Source organism: Nycticebus coucang, chromosome 1, assembly GCF_027406575.1.
Source record: "Nycticebus coucang isolate mNycCou1 chromosome 1, mNycCou1.pri, whole genome shotgun sequence".
In the NCBI taxonomy this organism is placed as follows: Eukaryota; Metazoa; Chordata; class Mammalia; order Primates; family Lorisidae; genus Nycticebus; species Nycticebus coucang.
In genome coordinates this window covers 155,285,064-155,301,059 of record NC_069780.1, presented here as the reverse complement: position 1 = coordinate 155,301,059, position 15,996 = coordinate 155,285,064, and the positions used below count along the sequence as shown (strand labels likewise).

At 34.8% G+C, this 15,996-nt stretch overlaps 1 long non-coding RNA gene across 1 annotated transcript in view; it reads right to left on the bottom strand.

Annotated features, from left to right (window-relative positions):
* Window positions 1–1,175: 1,175 nt before the first annotated feature.
* LOC128589693 (uncharacterized) overlaps window positions 1,176–15,996 on the bottom strand; it is a 33,979-nt gene continuing 19,158 nt past the window's right edge. The window contains exons 3-4 of the long non-coding RNA XR_008381118.1: window positions 2,386–2,478; window positions 1,176–1,230 (exon numbers count right to left, since the gene is read on the bottom strand). This is a non-coding gene — a long non-coding RNA (uncharacterized LOC128589693). The remainder of the gene's footprint in view (window positions 1,231–2,385; window positions 2,479–15,996) is intronic.

Genomic DNA, 15,996 nt, shown 5'->3' with positions numbered 1-15,996 from the left:
TACCAAGGAGGTAGCCAACCCTACCATGTTGAAAGCACATCTCTTATATTCGCTTATATCCTAAAAATAAGAGGAAAGGTAACATCTCTTTTAGTTAATCCACATTGTAGTTCAGCCAGAAAACTCTAGAGAGAAGTTTGAAAATAGAAAGTTCCTAAGTTCTTGGTAGTAGCTCATTCATTAACCAAGTTAGTTTAATAGCCAGAAATTCTTCCCATGTTTTAAAATGTTATTCTCGGTGGCATTAGTAAGAACACATGGTACAACTTTTCTAGTCTTGACAAACTTTACCTGTCTTGTGCATTTCAAGCATGTTTATGAATCTTTGTCTCATTTCATATAGAAGGACAAGTCATTCATAGCTGGTTTTACTCACTGTTACTTAAGCAAACATATATATATATATATATACACTATACATGTAATACATAAAATATTTATATATCTTTTAAAATGTGCTAGCAATTTATTTTAAAGATAATTTAGAGTGTTTGCCTTTGAAAGCACTTCACATTTACTATATCTCTTTTAATCTATTGTATAATCTTGATTGATAACTAAATCAGGTAGTTATAGGATTAAAGGAACAAACAAGAAACAGAGGCATATCTGTTTTTTTCATATCGTCCTTATACCATACCCTCCTTTAAAACTTCTAAACCAGATTATAAATATACAAAGAATTAGTACAAAGAATTATTCATAACTATGTGCGCACACAGGCACACACAAAACAAAAACATAATTCTTTTCAAACAGCAGGAAAATCATTAAATATTTGTGAGTGAGTATATGGATTTCTCGAATAAATGACCAGATTATCCCAAGAGACATGTAGAATAACAGTTGGCAATTATGTATTGCTTCTGGATTTCTTCAGATTTGCTGCACCTCTTTAACCTAAAATTCCACTAGTTTGCACACTAACTCGTATTTGGATCTGATAGCCAAATCACATATGCTATATGTTTATATGAGGTTTGATTACAAGCATCTTTCACTAAACCTGCCAAGATATATCATGGACCAAACTGAGTCATGGCTTTCCTACTTTTTTCCAGAATAGCCCGTGCTTCCTCTTCCTTCGTTTTCCTCTTACTCTCCACAGGAATGTCTTGGTTTGGGATACAGTGGACTCTATATTAGTACAAATTTTGTCAAAGGATATGAGAATTCTTTCTGATCTACCCAACTTCATCAAAAGTCATCAGCATATTCTCAGAGAAGCAACTGGAAAAATCAGACCAAATCAAAAGAATAGAAAATTGAAACAGTAATAAAATAGTTTGCATTATCAACATTAACAAAGAGACATTATCATCAAATCTCAGTTCTGATATATCTGCCAAACCCATCCAATGTGTTCTATTTATTTTATTATTAAATCATAGCTGTGTATATTAATGCAATCACGGGGCACCATACACTGGTTTTATAGACCATTTGACACATTTTCATCACACTGGTTAACATAGCCTTCCTGGCATTTTCTTAGTTATTGTGTTAAGATGTTTATATTCTACATTTACTAAGTTTCACATATACCCTTGTAAGATGCACCGCAGGTGTGATCCCACCAATCACCCTCCCTCCGCCCATCCTTTCCCTCCCTCCCCTACCTCTCCTCAATGTGTTCTATTTCTACCATCTCCACTTTTTGCACCCAACCTGTAACAACTCTCACCAGACAATAGTACTTTCATAACCAATCTCCATGGATCTTACTATGTATCCTTCACCATGACACTTCTTGGTGACCATTTATCACAGAATGATCATAACAATCTTTTCAAAATACAAATCAGATTCTCTGGCACTTCCAAGGCTTCCCTTTGTACTTTATATATTAAAAAAAAAAAAAAGATTCCTAACATGGATTTAAATAACGTGAATTACCTGAATTCCTCTCTACAGTCTCATCTCCCATGGATTCACGTATCTGTTGTTGTATAACAAGGCACCCCAAACCTTAGTGACTAAAATAACATGATCACTTATTTGCTCATTATTTTGCAATGTTAGAAGAGCTTGAAAGGAGCAGCTCATCTCTGCTGTGTGTGGCATCTGCCAGGGCCACTTGACTGGCTAGCAGGGCACTTCCAAGATGGTTGGCTCACATGTCTGGAAAGTTGATTTTGTCTGTAGGGTAGGAGCCCAGCTAGAGCAGTGGGCAAGGGGGCTCAGTTGTCTTTCATGTGGGCTCTCCTTGTTGCTGACTGAGATTTCTCACAGAAAGGTAGCCAGGTTTCAAGAAGGAGAAAATTGAAGCTGCATGTCCTTTTTTGTAATTCCAGAAACAGAACGGGTACAATATCACTCCTAACATACTTTATTCACAAAGAAGGTCATGGACCCAGATTCAAGTGTATGGATATTAGGACTCACCTTTTGGGGTTTGCAGTGTTAAAGAATTCCCAGTGTTCCTTAATCTGTCAAATCCATCATACACCTTCTTTCTTTGTTCCACCCTTCTAGCACCTGTCAGCATGATGATAGAATTCAGTGTAGATAAAACAACATAAGAAAAACATATATAAATATATATATATATATTTGTATCTGTTCTCCATAACAGTTATCCAATTTTACACTGATATCGTGGTCATATACTGGATGAAAGAGTTTGTCCTGGTTAAAATGATCAAATCTAATATTAGTAATGAAGATATACCTGAAAATACAGGCCTGAGACATAACTTTAATTTGCTCCTCCTGATCTTTTTCTAAGCTTCTCATACCCCTGATATTCAGTGTATGATATACCCAGTTTATGATACCCCATCAGTCCTTTAACCAGAACATAAGAGAAGCAGAAGGATGAAGGAGACAGAAAGAAGACAATCAGAGGGATTAAGGGGGGGGGGACAGAGAGAGACAGAGAGAAATAGAGACTTACACAAATATGATTAATTCTGCAATATCTTCAGTTCGACATCTGCTTTCATTCAAATCATTAAATCAAACATACTTATTGTGTAAAGTTTATTCAAATAAAACCACTAGAAATATTTTTGTACATAAAATAAAATAAAATCATAATAGGCAATTTCAAGGAATAAAAGCAACATAATTGACCAGTAAAAACTGAGAATATTTAGAAATTAACTGAAAATACTAGACTTGAATTAAGAAATAATTTGTATCTAATGACTTGTTTGGAAATATTCATTAGCCAGATGAATTAGATAGATACTTGATTATGATGTTGTATGCAATAGAGATTAAATTTGGCTCCTTTTTATTTAAGAAGAATCAATTTTAAAACACAGAAAGTACGAAAAATATAAGGTGAATCAACATTGTAGTTGAGATGAGCTGACCTATTTTCTTTCCCACTTAGAAATCTGGGGATTCTCCAAGAATACTTTCTCCATAAAATGACCAGATGTTTTAGCCCCTTCAGAAAGCCAGATTTAAATTCTGTTCCCAGTTTAGGGAAAATCTCCAATTTCTATTTGTCATTCCAGTACTCTGGGAAGCCAAGGTGGGTGGATTGCCTGAGCTCATGAGTTTGAGAGCAGCCTGAGCCAGAGCAAGACCTCGTCTCTGAAAATAGCGCCTGTAGTATTAGCTACTTTGGGAGGCTGAGGCAAGAGGATCACTTGAGCCTTACAGTTTGAGGTTGGTGTGAGCTGTGACTCCACAATACACTATTGAAGGTGGCCAAGTGAGTCTCTGTTTAAAAAAAAAAAAAAATTTAAATGTGCAGTAAGGCTATGCAGAACCCCCAAGAAGAGTCAAAGTATCATAAATTGGTTTCATTTCATTTTGAAAGTGAGGAACTAGGAACAGAAGGCAGGAACTAGGGCACTTCCTAGACTTAAAGAAAAGAAGTAAGGTTGCTGTATAGAATTATTTTCTAAGCATTTGACAGTTATTTGACCTTAAGCAATTTAACTGCCATGATGACACCAAATATAGAATTTATTATAAAATAATCCTTTATACTTTGCTGTAAAGTTTTTATTTGAGGTGAATACTTTTTAAAACTAATACTATCCCATGTGCCTTCTTTTTTTTATAGGGAGAAGAAACAGTTTGAAGTTAGAGATAAATAGGTAATAATTAAAAGAAAGAGAGCTGAATAGAAAGGAAAGCATTTTACAAAGAGGTAGAGTATTTCGATATCCTTTGCCATCACATTGCCTAAGGCAATCCTGGAAGATAATTAGAATGAATAACCACACCTGTGGACGCTGTGAGGTTAAAAACCCAAATGGCTAGTAATGATGTAATGATTAAATTATTAAAGCCCTTACAAGATGAAAGATTTTGGACTTTGTGCAAAATTAGATTATGAAAAATAAGTTTATAAAAAGTCTAGTGAAAATATATTCATACAGTCACAAATGCATTCTGACTGTACTAGGTATTATGTCTACACACACACACACACACATCTACAGCATCTCACTATATAATTACAGCATGATATGATAGGTGAACATTTTTCTGGCCAACATTGAAATTGTTTCAAAGCTACATGTTTTCAATTAGAAAGGAGAAATAGTGAGTACACAAATGACTATTTTCAAAGAAAAATATTTTCAAAGAAAAATAAACATTAAGGAGTTCCAGGGCAAAATAGAGCATGACACTATAAACAGCACATATTTTTTATCCCAATGGAAGGAAAAATTGGCCAGCTCTAGAAAAAGAAGTGAAACAAGCAGCTATGCGAAGAATTGATTAAGGATACAGGTTGTTGAGAAACACAAAACTGATTTTAGCCATGATTGTCTGCGTTAGATGGTTTTCTTCAATATTTTCAAATTCAAGATCACTCAAAATATCCCATGGCATTTTCCACTCTACTACAGTGAAACCCTATCAGGTTTCTTCCTCTCTTATCAACCCACGCTTCCAACCGAGTCTCAATTTCATGTCCAGGTGCTGACTTAGCAGAAACACCATGCACGGGGGCACCGTGACTTCTACCCCTAACCACGAGACACTTTTCATTTATATTCATCAAAGAAGTACTCCACAGGCATCAAACCATGTACCCAGATCTAAGTGTGTTATTTGATTATCCGACTTAATCCCATTAGACACTGATCTTTTAAATAGCACAAAAACTGCTGACAAAAATGCCCCTGCAAACATTAAAAAAATCCCTATGTGAGGAGTATTCGATTTCACAATTAGCCTTAGTAAAAGCTAATGTTTACATTTATTTAAATATTCATCAGAGGCAATTTCAAGTGAAAAGGAAAGGCATTGGGTTTCTTAAGAAAATAAAATTTTGTAAGACATAGTGCAATGCAGTGAGATGAGCGGATCTATGTTCTTTCCCACTTAGAAATCTGGGGATTCTCCAAGAATACTTTCTCCATAAAATGGCCAGATGTTTTAGTGTCTTCAGAAACCCATATTTAAATTCTGTTCCCAGTTTAGAGAAAACCCCCAATTTCTATTTATCACTAAATCTATGTTTTTAAGAGCACACACACATTAAATAGTATATGCACTATATAGAAAGTTACATGGGCATAAAATAAAATAACCATTAATATTCAGAAACAATTCAAAATATCTAGAGAAAAAAAGGAACTACAACATATATTAAAAAGGCCACAAGAACACTTTTTGGATAAACAAGAAGAATTGAAAATCAGACTCTTAAAATTGTCATGTAATGGCACAGAAGAAATGTTCAATAAATAAGCGATTACTGGATACTCAGTAAAATGTTCATCTAGAAATTTTTTTTTATTTTTTTAGGTGACTGATATTAATAGAATACCAGACAAAAGTTTCAGAAGAACCACATCATAAACAAAGCAGATTATTTCCTTGTGACACTATTCCCTTATCAGCCACATGGACCTAATGAGAAATCTCATTAAATCTTTCGGTTCAAAGGGAGTTGGGGGAAAGTATTACACTAATATTATTGCATAAGTGTACTTGTGGAAGACAAAGCTGTATAAATTCTGAGCACTTTCTCTTTTTAACCTACATTATATCCTTTACTAAAATGATCAGGAAAACAAAATTAAAAGATAATTGTAAAAGTACACGTTTATATAAAAGGTTTCAACAAAACTAGCTGGATCTTTTATTAAAAGGTAAATAATATCAATATGAAATATTTCTGGAACCAAAATAGTGGATTCATAAATGCTATCAAATATAATTATTTTTTTCATGTCAAGTAAAAACTATTAAAGCAATTTTCCTCAAAAAGATACCCAATTCCTAGTTCTGGCCTACTGATTTTAGCACCATTTCATGGCCTAGAGGGAACAAAAAATATTTAGAGCTAAATTAAATCATGTCCTAAATGGAATATAAATAATTTTTTGGCTACCCCTTATCTCTCATTTGTATTTCCTTGATTTTTGCCTTAAGAGTGCTTAAACTATTGTGTATGTAATCATTTAACACATTCACCGAATATGCACCAAGCTCTGATCTGGGTATTTGAACTGAATAATAACCCTCACTTTGAGGGTTCACTGCTCACTGGAGAACACCAGCATGCAAATTGCACACAAGAAAGAGGAAGTGTGCAGTGCTGGTGAGAATGCAGACTGATACATCCATTTTGGCAACAATTTTTATTATTCTTCTAAAGTAGAATAGGCAAATATTCTTATACCTGCAATTCTGTGCCCTAAAGTAATTCTTGCACATGTTCATCCAAGGAATGAGCAAGCATGCTCATAGCAGCTTAATATTTTAAAACATTTTTAAAAGAACTCAAGCATTCACTTTTAAAAATATATGTGAAATAAATACATGTAAAGAGTTACAAAAGAAATATAGTACAGCTGTGAAAATAAATAACCCCGAGGTTACAGCAATACCACAAAGAATCTTAGAAATATAGACAAAGATAGCATCGGGTGAGCAAAAGAACGGGTAGTAAACTCTATACAGTGTGATATCTAATTAAAATCAAAAGCAAGGAAATAAAAGAATTATATTTTTAGTGATTCCTGGTTACACCATTTTAAAATGAAAAAGAAATATAAACACTAAATTCAACTTAGTGGTCCAAAATGATGGCACCCAGATAGCTTCACCAGAATGATCACAATCTATTATAAGCTTTGTGGTGGAATCCCAATACAATTATTATGCTTCTTTATTGTTTATAGGTTATATATTTTTATCAGAAATTTGCATCAAATTTATTAAAATATTATAATAACTGGATAATTATAAAGGAAAACAAACCTCTGTAAATGTCATATTATGGCACTAATTCTGACTGAAGTTAATAGGGAAGGAAGCCATGAAGTTTTAGCAGGGCTAAAAAGATAAAATGACTTTCCAGGAGAACAAGAGCAAGTCAAAGAAAGGAAAGAACATGAATGAGACGGCAGAGATGTGAAAGAGCAGAGTGTGGAAACCTCTCTGGGCTGGGAGAAGAGGGAGAAGATGATGTTGAGCAGGAACTCACCGTAGGCCCCGTGGAGAGCCTCACCTGCCACAAAAGAAAGTTTATCTCGTAAGTAGTGGCATGGTGGTGATGGCTTGTTTTAAGCAGGTAAAGTTACGAGAGAATAATTTCTTGAATGACAATGTTGACAGGTTGTTGAACAGAATTAGTGAAGGAAAAACAAGTGTCAGTGACTGCAACTTAAAAAGTCACGCAGTAATCTAGGTGATACAAGGCGAAGTTTTGATGATAAATTTTAGCAGGAGAGGAAGAGAGGGAAAGAGACAGGTTTTAAAGATATTTAAGGCCTAGATTTGGTGATTAAACAAATGTTCCAAATTGTATATAAAATCAGCACATTGTACCCCATAAATGTGTTAACGTACACAGTTATGATTTATTAAAAATGGTTAAGGAAAAAAATGAGGCATGGAAAATCCTAAACTTTGATATATAATGGGCTGATGCGTGATAAAGCTTTCAAGTAAGTAACATAGGGAAGAAACTAATTCAGCCAGGGAAGATAGTAAATTTAATTTGGTACTTTGGGGGATTAAGAAGTATTGGGAGATTCGTGTGATGTTGATAGATGGTTATTAGATGTAATGTTCATCGATGCAAGTTGGTATCCAAATGTATGTAACCCCAGTGAGTAATTGTGACCAAGGAATAATATGATTTCCTTTGGAGAGAAAGTAGAGACTAAGATGTGAGGAGTACTAAGGATGGATGAAACATGGCAAAAGAGAGAGAAAGAGAAAAAGATGGTGAAAAGTGTCGGACCCTAGAGCCAGAGTGTCTAGGCTTGTCCTCTTCCCCTACCAGCCACCTTACTCCTCTCTGCTTCAAGTTCCACAACTGTACCATGAAAATAAGATAGAACGACAGAGGATTGTTGTGTGAATTACGTTAACCAATATGTGTACAATATCTCATGTATATTTTTTGCCCATTTGACAATTTGTTAAGCATGTATTATAGCCTAGCATTCTGGGCCTGATTGTGCAGGACTGTGATTATCTGTTACCTTAAGAGTACTTGTCCATGTGCTGTGATTTGAATACCCTGAAGGAGTACTTATCACACTCTCTCAAAACCACTCAATATGTCTCCCATCTATTGATTGATATCAGAACCTCCCTTAACTGATGAAAAACCTTTCCATTCATAATACTAAATAAGTCTTAAAATGCAGAGTTATGGCTAAAGTAACATAGTAATCTAAATTTATATTAAAGAGTAAAGGGACTAAACTTTGATTCTTTGTTAAAAACATATGTTGAGAGCAGTGAGAAAAAAATGGTAAGGCACTGATCACTTCATGTAGATGGAATACTTGGGCAGGAGTGGACACTCTAGAAAGATGAAGATGGGGAGCAGTTGGCTCGACTATTTGCATTGAAGTAATTGTTCTTGAACTACGATTTTTGGAGAACAATATTTTTTCCAACATAATAAGGAATCACTCTACTTTCAAACCCCAGTTTCCTCCTCTGTGGATTAAATGAAGTAATCCAAATAACATACTTAGCACAGTCCCCATCTTATAACACATGCTCAATAAATCTTGTCTATAAACATATATTTTTCAGGCTGTGCAAAAATGCCTGGTCGCCCACAGTAATCCTATCCCATTCTCACCCACTGATGTAAAACCTACTTGTCACACTTGTCAAGAAACACTCTTCAGGATGACTTATGAAAGTGGACTTTTATGCTGGGGTGAGAGAAGATGATAGTTATAAAGGAATAATGATAATAATAATAATAGCAAAGAGCATTTGTGATGTGCTATATACTGTGCTACCATTTTACATTCAATATTAGTGCATGAAATGTTTAGTCTACTAAATACTTTGCTTTTTCCATTATCAAGTAAAAGGCTAAGGATGTGGCTATTTATGAAAGATAAAATGTTTCTAAAAAGTTGTAGAAGTACCAAATGAAAAATTATATCAATAGTAGAAAAAGTTAATATGTGACAAATTTGTCATTTCATTAACATTACCATGGATAGACACTCAGGATACCATTGTCATGAAGACAGCTCACTTTAGTACGATATGCTCCTTTCCCCTACTTATTTCCCTTCATCCTTCTCAAAAATACTGGCCGATGACTACTAAATCCATGCTGCTTCTCAGGAACTTAAGGACAATTGACATTCTGCAGCCCTCATTCTCTACTTCTCATTACTCTCAATCCCCAGACTTGGAGGATATCTAATTATGTGCTCAAAATTTTTAAGTTTAGCTATTTTATTTAAAAAAGGACAACTTTTCTAATAACTAAAGAACAGACATTGAAGTTTCAGAAAATATGTGTAAGTAGGAAAACAAATTGAAAACTCATTCTGCTATGTTCTCTTTTGGTGCTAGTTCAAGACTGAATGTTTCATTAAGAAGAGGTGGCGCCTGTGGCTCAAAGGAGTAGGGTGCTGGCCCTATATGCCAGAGGTGGTGGGTTCAAACCCAGCCCTGGCCAAGCACTGCAAAAAAAAAAAAAAAAAAAAAAAAAGAAGAAGAAGAAGAGAAACTCAACAAAATAATGACAAATAGATGGGAGCACACGTCAAATTATCATCATTAGACCAGCCATTTACTGTCTTAAAATAAAATTTGCCTAAAATTATATCTAATTTCTCAGTTAAAAGGTTTTCTTCATTTTTAAAATGGCAAAATTTTGTTTAAAACTGTATTCACTCCTTTAAAACTCCACAATCACTTTGTAACAGAAGTATAATACTGATGCTGTGGGTACTATTAGAGGCACATTTTTTCAGTGATCACATAATGACAAGTAGAATAAAAAGAAGGGAAAATAATTTTATTCCAGTTCTAATTGAGTTTGATAAGAGTGAGACAAAGAAAAGAGACTTTTTCCTTTTCATATCTTAAATCACCTACTTTAGGTAAGATTTTTTAAAAAATGTTCTTCTTAACATTTTTCACAATAGATTTGTTATGTATTTATTTTCATTTCATATTTTAAGTATGGAAAAGGGATACCTGACCTTAAAACAAGAATAGGTTATAGAAAAACAACCGCTGACCAGAAGAAATCAGCGCATGGCAGATTTATATAAAATAGAGTTTTGCTGCCCTCTTTTGGAGCAAGTAAGTAAACAAGAGCACTTTTGAGCCTGTGCTTTCTACCATTGTCCGTATCTTGTACCACCTGCCACATTGCTTAGGAAACAAAGGACTAAGACTCAACTATCCAATTCCCTATTAAGAAAAAATTGAAAATTTGTTTTAATTGTATGGATGCAAAAAATTTAAAATATTATTTAGCAAAAGATTACTTAACAGCTTACTGAATGACAGTATAATTGCTTGGAATACCACAAATCCAGGTTAGATGATAACCGCACAAACTGAAATAATAAATCTTATAAATGGTATTTGAGGCTTCATGTAGCCTCATATTCACAATTATGTTAAGTTCAAATTTGAAGTGTAAAATAAAATGTGATGTATCAAATTATGAAAAACATTAGGAAAGTTTTTAATCTAACCTGCCATAATTAAGAAGCAGCACTGAGTATATTTTAATGTCTATTACATTCATACACATTTTGGTAATAACGTATCATCTGAATGTAGTAGTCCAACATTCAGTGAGGCTGTGGAGACTTTAAAGAGTAATAGGTTCAGACAAAAGCTTAGTTGATCTTAACCTTCATCACCTTTTCACTCTTCCACCAGAAAAGACACTGACAAGTGCACATGACGTAAAATATTAAACTTCAGTAATAATAACTGTAAGTTTCATCTGGCACTGAATATAACAAAATAAAACAGTAAAACTAACTATATGCATATGCTTTTGCTGAAATGGATGAAAGAGATCAAATACAGTGTGTGTGTCAAAAACCACAAAAATGGTGAAATTTATTGTAAATGTTTTTCAGCAGAATGAATCCCTTGGGAAGTTCGCACCTTGAAAATCTGATAAAAGAAATGACCGCACATTATAATTGTAGTCAAGAAGAAGGTAGTACTTTAGAACACTAGGAAACATCAACAACAAACAGAACTCAAAACAACAGTTAACAGAAGCAGTTAAGGGACTTGGACCAAAACAAACATGTAGCCAAAACATTCATAATAAAATTAACTATCAGGGGCAGCACCTGTGGCTCAAAGGAGTAGGGCGCTGGCCCCATATACCGGAGGTGGTGGTGTCAAACCCGGCCCTGGCCAAAAATTGCAAAAAACAAACAAACAAACAAACAAGAAAAAAAACCCTATCATTTGCTTCAGAAAAACGTGGGTTTTAAACCAATCAAAAATGAAATTTACTCACAGGTTTAAAGTCTTCTACTGTGGAAGATAAATTATTAGCAGCATCTTCATGTGTGGACAAAAGCCCTCTGTAATTCCACGAAAATAGGAGATTTCAAGATTATTGGCTTCAATAAAACATGTTAAGAGCTAGTGTTAACAATTTCAGATGTTAGCAGAGATCAATATATTTTAGAATATAATTTTATGTGAATAAATTAAATCAATAAAAATATATAATTCAAAAACTCTTATAATTAGTCATCTTCATTCCCTTTAAGGCATTATTTCTGCAAACAAACTTATTATTATTCCATAATATTCTGATGCTTACATCAAAACAATCAATGCAGGTTTTAGTGGTGACAAGTATTTATTATTATTCATATTCATTTATTCCAAAATTTACAAATATATTTGAATTTGGTCATTGTTATTTTTCAAAAGTTATATAATACTTCAACACAGATGTCAAATGCAAATTATCAACTGATTGACAAAGATTTGTTATTACAAATAAAGGAACTACGTAAAATTTCTGGATCATCCAGAAGTTTGATTAGGGCAATGAGGTATAAATAAAGCTCAATTAAGTGGTTTTGTAGGAGTCAAAACACCCAGGTGCAACTAACCCCATTGAATAATGTAGAATAAACCGAAATCTAGAGATAACTAATTTGTTTAATTGGGAGTAAGAAAATTAAATAGACTTCGTCTAGACAGAATGACTTCACTGCATACATTTGCTCCCATACAAGCCAGAATCTAATGAAAATTCCAAATTACTTTATTAAATAAAGGTCTTTAGTTATGCATATATGTTGCTTTCTACAGGGGTCTCACAATTTCACCGTAGCAGTAGTAAATTTCACACTGCATTAAAATATAGTAGAAAAGTCCCCTGAAGGGAATGTAACAAATAGTACAGAATTAACAAAACTCCTATTTATTATTTTTTTGTTGCTTTCTATTTAAATTTACTGCTATCAATAAATGACCCTGCAGTGCTTGTGAGATCCTTTAGACTAAATTTGCTGATTTCATGACACATTGTATAATTTGTAAACAAATGAGGACTGACAAAACTGAGAACACAAGGACCGTCCCAACTTGCTTATATCCTCTATTTCTGATATGTCTGTGTGTTTAGTTTACTATGTTAGGAAAACGTAATACCTAAAAAAAGGTATCAGGAAAGATGTGGACATAATTCTCATAAGAAGATTGAAACATGTCTTTGATTGGTGTAACGTATCAAAAACATAACCAGCAAGGGAAGTTAGCAACTCCTGGGAAGTTGCAGCAAACCTGAACTTTCGATTTGGAGCACTCATATTATTTTCGTATACAATCGACATGCACTGAATCATGTCGAAACAGGAGAATCACATTCTAAAAATTCAAAAAGTGCTGGCAATGATTTGGAGTAGCTTGAAAGACAAGTGTCTTTCTTCCATAATTTAAGGAAGAAACAATGATTACAGTGGCAATTGAGAGCTCTGAAAAAGATACACTGGCTTAAATAAATGAGTTGCTATTTTACAAGTTGTATAGAATAGCAGATATCATTTTTATGAGCTGATTCTAGAGTCTTAGAGTATCAGTAAAGTAATTTCCACTGTTTCAAACTTTGTAAACTAAGGACTAAAATAAAGGAGAAAGACATAGTCTATAGACAGACCTTTAATAAAAAACCCTGCTGATTCTGCTGCTTCCAACAGAGCTAAAAAGTCCATAGGTGATCAGATACCAGCATTCCTCAACACTATAGCCACTTGGGGTGTGTGTGTGTGTGTGTGTGTGTGTGTGTTTCTTTTCTGGTTACTGGCTGTTGCCTATAATCAATTCTTATTGCCACTGGCAAGTAAAACCTGCCACACATTTGCCTGTCAAGGTTAGGCATAAAAACCCAAATGTAACTTGGCACAGAGTGACTTTGTCAGTTCCTATTGTTTGTTCAAGTACTAATAAAGAGAGAAAAAGGCAGAGAAAACAACGGCAGTCTAGGAATACATAGGGACAAGGAAGTCTCCTACCATTTTACATGCATTGTGCCAGAGAATATATCAGGATATATTCAAGGAAAAATATCATGCATATCCCATGGAAACTGGATAAATATTATCTAGCCCAAATCCCACACCCAATACATATGGGAGGCTGCCAAAATTTAGCTCCTTTTCTATGAGACAGGGTTTTCCCATTTAGGAGATCAGATTGGTTATGCGGGTTTGTGGTGGAAAACGAATTTTTTTGTGGAAAGAATGGGTGTTTTAAAAGAGAAGTTATATAATAAATGGAGGCATGCAACTGTACACATGAAGGAACTAAAAGCAAAAACTAGCTCATAGAATCTACCATCTAAAGCAGTTAATTAAGGCAGCAGTCCTGGGCCCTGCATGACACAACGGTGTTCACTGGTGGGGCAAAGTCAAGTGTGCCAGCACATTTTAGCATTCGTTCTGCTGCTTGATGCCCAGAAAGGTGACTTGGCATCCTTATTATATAAGATACATTTTGTGGCAGGCAATGGCTGGGCACCAGATTCTCTCAGGCATTCTTCATCACTACTCAAAAAGCATGATCCCCTTCCTTGCTAGGAGAACCCCAGTGTGTGATGATATAATCACCCCTGGGGCATAAATTGTGTTTAGTAGTTCTATTTCCCTTTTGCCCAGAGATTTGTGTGGGGTGTTTATGTAACCCAATGATGGGCCATTAAACTAAAGGAAAGTTGGCTGGTGGGCAGGATAATAGATGTGATAAAGAACATGTTCTTTTTCCATTTTGACCTTCATGCTCTTGTTTTCTACTTTGAAAGTTGCTGTGGGATGCCATGGGGCTTGGAACTCTGGCACCACATGACCATGAGAGGAGACATTGCTGATCCCTTAAGTAAGAAAGGGTGAAAAGATAGCCTTGTAACATCCCTAAGTGGTGCAACCATTCTGTATCACCACACCTCTTGTTATTTATAATAATAAAATTCTGCATTGTTAGAGCTATTATTGTTAGAGCATTCTATTTCCTAAAGCAAAATTCAGTCCTCACAGTTACATAGCATAGCGTGGGAAGTTCAGGTCAAGTATCAGAAATCACTGTCGTGAATGAAAATGTTCTTGTTGGGCAAAGGTCAAGGTTGTTGCAGAAAAACTATTCAGCAAATAGTTGAAAGTATTGGGATTTTCTTCATGGATCTAAAAAGTGATATATTCATAAAGCACCTGGTTGATATGGCTCATTTGACATATCTTAAATTTTAGCCCTTGGAAGTAATAATAGGAACAATAACAGAAACAATAGCAGCCACTCTTATTTGTTGAGTAATCAGTATGCACCAGACATTAAACTAAGTATTATTTTATTAATCGCAGGCAGGAAAACCCCAGGCATATAACAGATCCTTAATAAGCTTAAGCTTATTAACTTCACTATTTAAAAATGAACACATGAACAAGTGACAGAACACAGAACTCTTATTAATTCCATTTAACAAATGAGGAAATTAAGGCTCAGAACCTTAAGCAAATTGTTCAAGATCACACATACAGTTAGTACAAAGGAAATTTAATGACATGTCTTTCTAGTTCAAAAACTCATCCCCTTAAGGGGTCTGGCCCACAAATACTATTTTCAGGTACTATTTCCATGCTACTAAAGGAGCAATTGGAGCTGTGAAAGCGGACACACACCTCTCTTAATATTGGCTGAGTGTCTTGGGTTGGTACCCGTGTTCAATCTACGGTGTTCTGAGTCTGTTGCTGGGTGCCAGGTACCTTCCAGTTACACCACAATGTTTCAAAATAAGCCTTGCTTAGATAAAGAATGTACTAGAAATAGTGGAGTTATCTCCACATTAACTTTACACATCTTACAGAGGAGGTTGTGGGCAACCAAATGATGAGCTTCAAGAACACCCTCAAAGTTTGCAGCATGTCCAGGAGAAGAGGATCTGGGAAGACTGGTAGAGGGTTCAGATGTCTATCATGTAGAAATAAAGCTAATTTTTGTCCACAAATGATTAAGCGAGCAATAACAGTTTATTTTCTATGACTTAATTTCTGTATCCAAATTTATCATTTTTATAGGTTGGTGGAAAGTATTACCTCATTAATTATTGCTGTCAATTTTCCACACTTCTTTCTAGAGTCCTGCCCAGTGTCCAGGGCCTTCCTCTGTTGTAAGGATCTGTGAGTGACAGACGCTTTGGCTATCTATCCACAAATTTGCTCTGAAATGCCCACCACCTCCGTTAACATGGCCACACTGTAGTTAACTGGCTCTAATAGTTCCACACCACAATGCAGCCATTTTCCTGGA